At 46.0% G+C, this 9168-nt stretch overlaps 1 long non-coding RNA gene across 1 annotated transcript; it reads left to right on the top strand.

Moving 5' to 3' along the window:
- The first annotated feature begins 264 nt into the window (after positions 1–264).
- Positions 265–8888, top strand: LOC140394845 (uncharacterized). Its single transcript, XR_011936037.1, has 3 exons — positions 265–481; positions 3691–3754; positions 7311–8888. It is a non-coding gene; the product is annotated as an uncharacterized lncRNA (long non-coding RNA).
- Positions 8889–9168: the final 280 nt, after the last annotated feature.

Genomic DNA, 9168 nt, shown 5'->3' with positions numbered 1-9168 from the left:
TGACTCCAGTCCACAGCTCTGAAATGGAGGGTAGTTAGGGGTGGATAATAAATACTGGCCCAACCAGTGACGACCATGTCCCATAAAATTATTATTTCTTTAAATCCAGCCCTATGTTGTTGACAGCAAGTGCCGTTCTGATTATGAATATATCCTGTTGGATTTTACTACTTTGTCTCTGGAATTTCACAGTCTTGTTTCAGGGAATCTTTAAGTGCCTTGGTTCACTAGCTTCACAACCTTTGGAATTAAAATTTTTCAAGTTCCTAATAATGACGAATACCATTTGAGGAAGGAACTGCAATGTTTTCGGTTTTGGAATTTCCAGCCGTTAGTCTTTTAAAGGACCATCTCATGCACCAATCCAGTCTACTCCTTCTTAACAAGCTCTGTACTTGCTGTTAACAAAGCTTCTGGCAGGATCATTGCTCCATTGACTTACTGCGTGCAAACTACCATCACCGCCATGTGTCCTTTCGAGGTAAGAATGAACAGTTTTTACTTTTTGTTGAAAGTTTGCTGCACATTTTTCCTGAATGTTTGGGCGATGCTGGTTTTGTGTCTGGTGCTCTGACCATATAGTAAATACAGTCACCTGAGCCATGAAGGGCCCTCTAGTCTGCCAAACATGCTACGGTGCTAATCTTTACAGAGTGTCCACCAGCTGTATTGGAGGCAGGCTGCTGACTCTGATGCCCCGTCAGCCTTGATGACTTTGGCTGGCATCCTCTTGTTGCCAGGGCCTGTGTGGGCCGCGAATGGACGGGAGAGTCCAGCGGCATGACTAGACTATCTTCAGTGGTTGCAGTCTCCTCAGATACAACAATAACTAGCAGAAGGGCGGAGAAACAGCTGCCATCATCAGGAGTGCCCCGAAGACCAGCCCCCAGATGCATGGAGCTGAGGTCATCCACTAACACGGCGGAACGGTAGCATAGTGGTTAGCACTGTTGTCTCACAGCATCAAGGACCCAGGTTCAATTCCGGCCTTGGATGACTGTCTGTGTGGTGTTTGCCCATTCTCGCCGTGTCTATGTGGATTTCTTCTGGGTGCTCCCGTTTCCTCCCACAGTCCAAAGATGTGCAGGTTGTGAAGATTGGTCATCCTAAAATTGCCCCTTAGTGTCCAAAGGTTAGATGGGGTTACAGATTTGTGAGAGGGTGAGCATATGTTAGGCATTCTTTCAGAGGATCGGTGCAGACTCAATGGGCCGAATGGCTTCCTTCTGCACTGTAACATGAGGTTTGCTTGATCCTCCCTGCTCACCAGAAATGGACGGGTGGCTAGCAGAGTTATTGGGTGCTTCAATCGCCTCTCACATTAGCAGTGACTTGCTGAGGTCACTGCCAGAGTGTGGGCTCACAGGTTTGAATGCAACCCCTGATTAAGTTGTGAAGAAAGGAAATAAGAGAAGAAGTAGGCCATTCGGCCCTTCGAGCCTGCTGCACCATTCAATAAGGTCATGGCTGATCTGCTTGTGTTTCAACTTCCACATTCCCATGTACCTCCGGTAACCTTTGATTTCCTTGCCTAACAAGAATCTATCTACCTCCACCTTAAAAATATTGAATGACCCCTGCCTTCACCGCCTTCTGAGGCAGAGAATCCCAAAGTCACACAACCCTCTGAGAGAAAAACGTTCGCATTACCTCTGTCCTAACAGGACAACCCCTCATTTTAAAACTATGGCCCCTAGTTCTGGACCCGCCCTCAGGAAGAAACATCCTTTCCACATCCACCTTGTCGAGGTCATTCAAGATCTTATAAACTTCAACCAAATCACCCCTCACTCGTCTAAACGCCAGTGGAAGCAAGTCCAATCTTCCCTCATAAAACAACCCACTCATTCCAGGTATCAATCTAGTAAACCTAGTTTGAACTGTCTCCAACACATTTACATCCTTACTTTAGTAAGGAGACCGGAACTGTACACAGTATTCAAGATATATTCGCACCAATATAACTGAAGCATAACACCCTTACAGTTCTTCTCGTAATAAAGGATAGCATTCCATTAACCTTCTGAATTACTTGCTGTATCTGCATTCTAAAGATTTGTTCCTGGAGCTGCCTCTCCATGAGAGTTGCCACTCTCTCTACGGAGAAAGTTGTGCATTCAGAGTTCAGGGCTAACACAGTTCTCACGCTCCACATTGGCTCCTCCAATACAGTGAACATGGCACACAGAATTCAGGGATCGCTGCCAGATCTTCCTGTGCATCCCGCTGGACATCCAGCATTTACCATCTGATAAATGTCTCCAGAGGCTCATCATCTGTCCCAGGCTCAGCATTGGCCTGGCCTCCAGCAGTCCTTCAATTGTCGACACCCAGGGGACTCTCTGCCTCCACCTCAAGCAAATGTGACATGCCTCCCTCAGTATGCACTGGACCACCAACGTGTTTGTATCTGTGCTGGTGCGTGGCACAGAGGGAGGATGTGATGGGGGTTCATCTGGCTGCAGGTCATCCTCTGATGTTAAGGGAGGGTGCTCGGGGTCCTTCTGCGGCCAAGAGGATGTTCCAGCTGAGGGAGGGAAAACATATGTAAGTCTCGAGCAGCATTAAGAACTCAAAGTGCATGTAATCTGGTTGCTCCTCAGAATGGATATCCGACTGAAGAAAGACTTCTGAATGGATGAGAAATGGGGATTATTGGATTTCACCTATCAGTCTTAAAACCGCTGCCCTACATCTCTCATTACCCCCAATCTCTTCCTCATCCTCCTCTGAGACCCTCTCCTCTCTGTAACTAGTGAACACAAAAGCTATTTATTCATAGGAATTGTACAGCAGCCTCATTTTGCTCCCAAACTGTCTCTTTACCGAAGAGCCTTTCTCACCATGGGGTGATTCCACACTCTGAATCCCGATTGGTTGCGCAGAACATGTGACCCTTACTCTGCTGTGTTGCCCAGAAAGGGACAATCACCACAGAGAGGCTCGGGAAATTGGACCTATTTCTACTGGAGAAGGCCAAGGGGAGATCTGGTTGAAGTGATTAAAATGATGAGGGGGTTGTTTGATAAAAGAAAAGCCTACTTAAACTGATTAGGACATAATGGTGTGGTCCAGGAGGATGGATAAAGATGGGCAGTTAGATAGTGAATCCAGAATCTTGGCTGATGCTTGAAACGCTTGAAAGGATCCTTTGTGTTTCGAATGAAGTTTGTGAATGTGCATCATTACAACTCATGATCTCATTGAATGGTGGAGCACACTCAATGGGCCGTATGGCCTACTTCTGCCCCTTTTATGGTTTTATGCTGAATCACATGGGTGTCCAACACTTCCCATATGCTACAGCTGCAAAACATCAGCTCCCCTGCCATCTTCACTGTGTTCTATCTAACTCCTCAAGTTTAGGAATATCACTCAACCAATTTCTTCTACAAAGTGCTGGGGACATAATTTTGTGTGATTGGTACAGAGTGTCAGGGGGGCGGTTAACTATGCTGGAGTTTTGTTTCAGTTTCCAACAATTATCAGACATTATTTACAAAAATGTTTACAATAGGAAATAATGGAAGGGAGGTGGGTATAAGTAGAATGCATGATAGAGGAGAATGTGCGTGGGTTGTGACAGCCGGTTAAATAGGTGGATAGAATCTATGATTAGAGTTGTTGAAGGAGCTGGGTGTATGGACCAATTAAGATCCTCTGAAATTAAGTTGGATTTTGTTCTTGCAGAAAACGCCAATAAGGAGTAACCGACCATGCTTACAACGAAGAAACAATACTATCCTACTACATGGTATGGAGCTATTTCCATTATTTTGCACATTTCCCTCCAAAAATCCCTTCCTTTCTAGTGAATCTTGGGTTCAAGTTGAGAATGTTAATGCTTTTGACTGTTCTGCTTTGCCCCTCTGGTTCAACAATGATGTCAGTCTTCATCCATTATGCACTTGTCTGCATCCTGTCCCCTCCTTCAACTCCCCCCCCCCCCCCTCCAAAAATGTTATGTGAACTGCCATTCTATTCTCACATTCAGCCTTATTTTCCTCTTCACCTCTCTTCTTCAACCTCCCTCTCTCTTGATTAATTCTCCTGACTTCCATCGTACACCCTTTTATTTTAGTTTTAGCATATTTTTTATCGCCTTTGTGTTTGTTGGGATTAGTACCTTGTACCAAACCCCAGAGTAAGAAAATTCTTGTCGAAGAATAACCATATTGACAAGTAATTTAGATTGCCAACTAACAAGGTTTAAAGTCTGGTGCTTAACATTTCACTAGTCAAGGCACGGCACGATACACAACTTCAGCCCATGTAATTTCTCATGAAGACTGGGACCTCGCGGCTCTTCGTGTTTCCTTGAACCTGGTCTCTTGGCCCATGGCATCCTTCCCAATTTTAGTTTAGCGAACTTAATTCTTACATACAAATCTCTTTGCAACTTTAAGACTTCAACTCTAGTGGATTCTTTATCAAGCCACCATTTCCCAGCCCATCTTATCTTCAAGAACTTCCAGTCCACCTTAACTGCTGAAGCTGCGCATTTCACAGTTACTTGCTGCATGTTTCTCTTTCCCTCTCTCTCTCCCTCTCTCTCTGATTAAGACGATTTTTTGACAAAGACGATTCATTCTCTCTTAAAAGCAATTACTTTTGCCCTAATACCGTGGGCAACACGGTAGCACAGTGGCTAGCACTGGGCTTCACAGCGCCAGGGTCCCAGGTTCGATTCCCCACTGGGTCACTGTCTGTGCGGAGTCTGCACATTCTTCCGTGCCTGCGTGGGTTTCCGCCGGGTGCCCCGGTTTCCTCCCACAGTCCAAAGACGTGCAGGTTAGGTGGATTGGCCATGCTAAATTGCCCTTCGTGTCCAAAAAGGTTAGGAGGGGTTATTGGGTTAGGGGATAGGGTGGAAGTGAGGGCTTAAGTGGGCCGGTGCATACTCAATGGACCGAAAGGCCTCCTCCTGCACTGTATGTTCTATGATTAGATTCTAATCCTGATCCCGATGCCGGATTCTCCTGGCAATCCTCAAACCGTGACAATTAACTTTTGTCACTTCTGGGTTCTTACCGAAACCCCTCAAACCGAGACAAATACCCGTTGACTATTAATGTCCTATGCTGATGCTAACTTCCCTGTAAGTCCCCACTTCCTAATTCTCTTCTGACCAATTGCAGTCAGAACACCTTCCTGTACATAACCACTTTTTTGCCTCAATGCTACATCACCGTATATGGCACGAAAGAGCCACTAACTTGAAGACTTCTCAACAACATGAAATACCACAATAATATACGCAAATTTAGATTTTTCAGCTTGAAGAATATGAGTAGTACCAAGCCTTATTAATTACACAAATGTGCCAGTGAGGTGAAGTCTAACACTTTGGTTCCCCCTATCTTTTAATAATAATAATCTTTATTATCACAAGTAGGCTTACATTAACACTGCAATGAAATTCCTGAGAAAAGCCCCTAGTCGCCACATTCCGGCGCCTGTTCGGGTACACAGAGGGGGAATTCAGAATGTCCAAATTGCCTAACAGCACGTCTTTTGGGTCTTGTGGGAGGAAACCAGAGCTAGGGCAACACGGCAGCACAGTGGTTAGCACAGTCGCTTCACAGCTCCAGGTTCCTAGGTTCAATTCCGGCTTGGAGTGCGGAGTGTGCGGAGTCTGCACATTCTCCCTTGTCTGCGTGGGTTTCCTCCGGGTGCTCCTGTTTCCTCCCACAGTCCAAAGATGTGCGAGTTAGGTGGCTTGGCCATGATAAATTGCCCTTAGTGTCCAAAAAGGTTGGGTGGGGTTACTGGGTTACGGGATAGGGTGGGGGGTGTAAGTGGGGTGTCCTTCCAAGGGTCAGTGCAGACTTGATGGGCCAAATGGCCTCCTTCTGCACTGTAAATTCTATGATTCACCCGGAGGAAACCCACGCAGATACAGGGAGAACGTGCAAACCCCACAAAGTCAGTGACCCAAGCCGGGAATCAAACCTGGGACCTTGGAGCTGTGAAGCAACAGTGCTGCCCGCTGTGTTATTGTTGAAATGTAACTAGTTTGAGCCAGAACTATCTCATCTTTAAAGATCTCCCATTGTTCTGTTGCATATTTTCCTGACAGTCTTTGGCTTCCTTTTAACCTGGCTAGACCCCTTCTCAGTCTGTGAAGATAGCCCTTTTCCAATTTAGACATTAAGACATTCGCTAGTGATGGAATTCCCGCCGGAAGCACACCCTCACCCGTGGGTTTCTCCGTGGCTCGGGGTGGCTTCAATGGGACATCTCATCAATTGCGGCAGGAATAGAGAATGCCGCTGCCAGCGATTGGCACGCTGCCTCCCGCTGCCAAGAAACGTGTGGCTGAGGGGGCCGGAGTATCCTGTCCTAGATTGCTGCTTTCTCTTCTCAATTACCCATCTAAACCTTAAGCTACGATAATAATTCTTACCCAAGTGCTCCCCCACAAACACCTGGTCCATTTGGTCCACCTCAGTTCCAAGCACTAGGTCCATCAATACCTCTAAAATGGAAACAGAAAGTGCTGGAAATGCTCAACAGATCTGAGCATCTATAAAGCGAGAAACAGAGTTCAGGGTTTGAGTCAAATATGACTCTTTCACAGTTTTCTTGGAATCTGATAGGAGAGTGGAGGGGGAAATGTTTCTTGGAAATGGCATCATGTCGGAGGTGTCCAAAATGGTGGAAGATGGCCTTCTTGATGTGGAGGTGGGTGGGTGGGAATTAAGGACAAGGGGAACCCTATCATGGTCCTGGAAGAGAGGGGAAGGAGTGAGGATAGGTGTGTGGTAAATGGGTTGGACAGGGCTGAGGGCCCCATCAGCCACAATGGGGTGAGAACCCTCAGTTGAAGAAAGCGGCAGACATATTAGCGGTGCTGTTGCATTTCGTTAGCACAAGAATATCTCATTACTGATGTTGATTAAGGGATGACTATGAGTAAAGAGAAATCCTCTGCTCTTGTTTGAATCGTATCATAGAATTCTTTACCCTGGGCGGGTAAAGCTCCCTTTCTATGTGTCTCAATATTAATCTCATATAATCACACACTACACTCCCACCCCATTCATTTCAATGTGATGTTGTTGCATTAGCCACATCATTTACACATGTTGTCTCACTGAGTGATCGGAGGAGAGTGAGAAGGTTGTTGTCCCTGTTTCTTCCCCTGTGCCTGTTACGTTGGGTGGGTTTGGCTACCTTTCAGATTCCATCAGGGTGTTTATGATGTAAATTGAAAGGCTAAGCGGGTGAAGTTGTGAGATTAACTGGCTTTTTCCTGCTCCCTGTAAAAGAGGAAGATTTCTAAATTGTCCTGTCTCTTTTTTTTGCAGGCTCAATTTGGGAACTAAGTAACAACTTATTCACTCTCCACTTCCATGGGTAGGAGGCACCAGGCTTCACAGCATCTTTACAATGTCGCTTATCAAGTTGAATTTACCAAATCTTCAGAACTCCAAAACATCCACCTGTACATATCTCCAGATCAAAAGCAGCCCAGCAGTGCAGGACCTCAGGACAGTAGAATCTGGAAAAGAACATCAAGCAAAGTAATCATCCCATTGAAGTATCCCTTCCCAAAGTTCGGATACATTCTCACATGTACGCTCATGGACTATACTCAGCCATTTAATTTCCTGTGGGAAATTTTATTATCTATACTCCCTGATCTAAAACAATAATTTAATAAAACTCTAGGGCCAGAATTTTGAGTAGCTCAGGCGGGTGCAGACTTGACCCAGAAACATTTGAAATCACGTGTGAAAAAATGTTGCGCATGCGTCCTGCCGTTAGGATGAACTTGTGCAATATTTCAGTCAGCGGGCGCATGCGAGAGTCGGAAACCCACCTGATGACAAGCCCATTAAGTAAGAAGTCTGACAACACAAGGTTAAAGTCCAACAGGTTTGTTTCGAATCACTAGCTTTCGGAGCACAGCTCCTTCATCAGGTGAGTGGAGCTGCGCTCCGAAAGCTAGTGATTTGAAACAAACCTGTTGGACTTTAACCTGGTGTTGTAGGACTTCTTACGCCGGCATCTCCACATCAAGCCCATTAAGGGCCAAATTGAGTGAAATTTTATGTGGCCCGTCTGTCTTTACAATTGGCGGGAGAGCCGATTGGCCAGACAGCCTTTACATTTTGGCTTCAATCTCGATCCAGGACAGAATGAGCAGTCCGGGGCTGAAATAAATTTCAAAAAGGTGTCTGAGGACAAAGGTGCTGTCTGGACACTCGTGGCATAGTCTTTCCGACACCATTTATTTTTCGCAGGTCAGTAGCTCCCTGAGACAGCTCCGCTGCAGCTGTGTGCACCCCTGAGGGAGCACATTAGTCACGCCAGCCTGCACCCTCCTATTTCTCGGTTCCCATCCTCTTCCCACCCTCACCAGCAGTGCTCCGCCTTTTCTAGCACATGTTTTGCGCTGGCTGCCTGGTAATTGGCCAGCCGATGTGGAATTGCGCTCTGGGGCCGACCGCGGCCAGGAACCCATTTCAAGCCTGTTTTCAGGATCGCCGAGGGAGCGTGCCCAAATGGATGAAAAGTTCAGGCCCAGCATGCCAACGTTAACCTTTCACCTCCACCCTGACAGCTGGCCTCACTTGCCTTCGAACATCTTTAAGGCTGTAACCGTGTAGAGAAAAATCACCTCATCTGAACTTAATTTTGGAATGAACATTTTTGGTGCTCGACCTTGGAACTGGACAGGTGACCATTTGGGAGTTCATTCAGTGTTTTAGTAGCTTCTGCTGAGAATGGTGTGACGATGGGCTGTCATAGCCCAGTGTAGAGCATGGTTAGGAAAGTATGTTCAACTTTCCTGTGAAAAGGTTCTGCCTTACAATTCCTAACTGGCGGGATGTGTTTATTATGTTTTCACAAAATTATGTTGCAATAAATTTTGAAAGATGTTTGTTTGAGTGATTTTGATGAATATTGGGGGCGTTAAAATTTAGCCTATATTGGGAATTTCTTCCAAGCTATTGTGCCGTCACCACCATAATCATTGGAGTGGGAGAATGGGATCAACTCCAAGGATATTCCCAGCCTCTAGAATTTGTATTAACCCCTTTGGCCATGCATCCATTGGTTCACTATTCCGCCACAAGGACGTCACAGAGTGTTCTCGAGTGCCATTCAACCACCTGCATTTTCTCCACAATTGTGAATGGATCCTGATCCCAGTTACTT

The sequence above is a fragment of the Scyliorhinus torazame genome, chromosome 18 (genome assembly GCF_047496885.1).
Source record: "Scyliorhinus torazame isolate Kashiwa2021f chromosome 18, sScyTor2.1, whole genome shotgun sequence".
Classification (NCBI taxonomy): Eukaryota; Metazoa; Chordata; class Chondrichthyes; order Carcharhiniformes; family Scyliorhinidae; genus Scyliorhinus; species Scyliorhinus torazame.
This window is presented reverse-complemented; position numbering and strand designations above follow the sequence as displayed.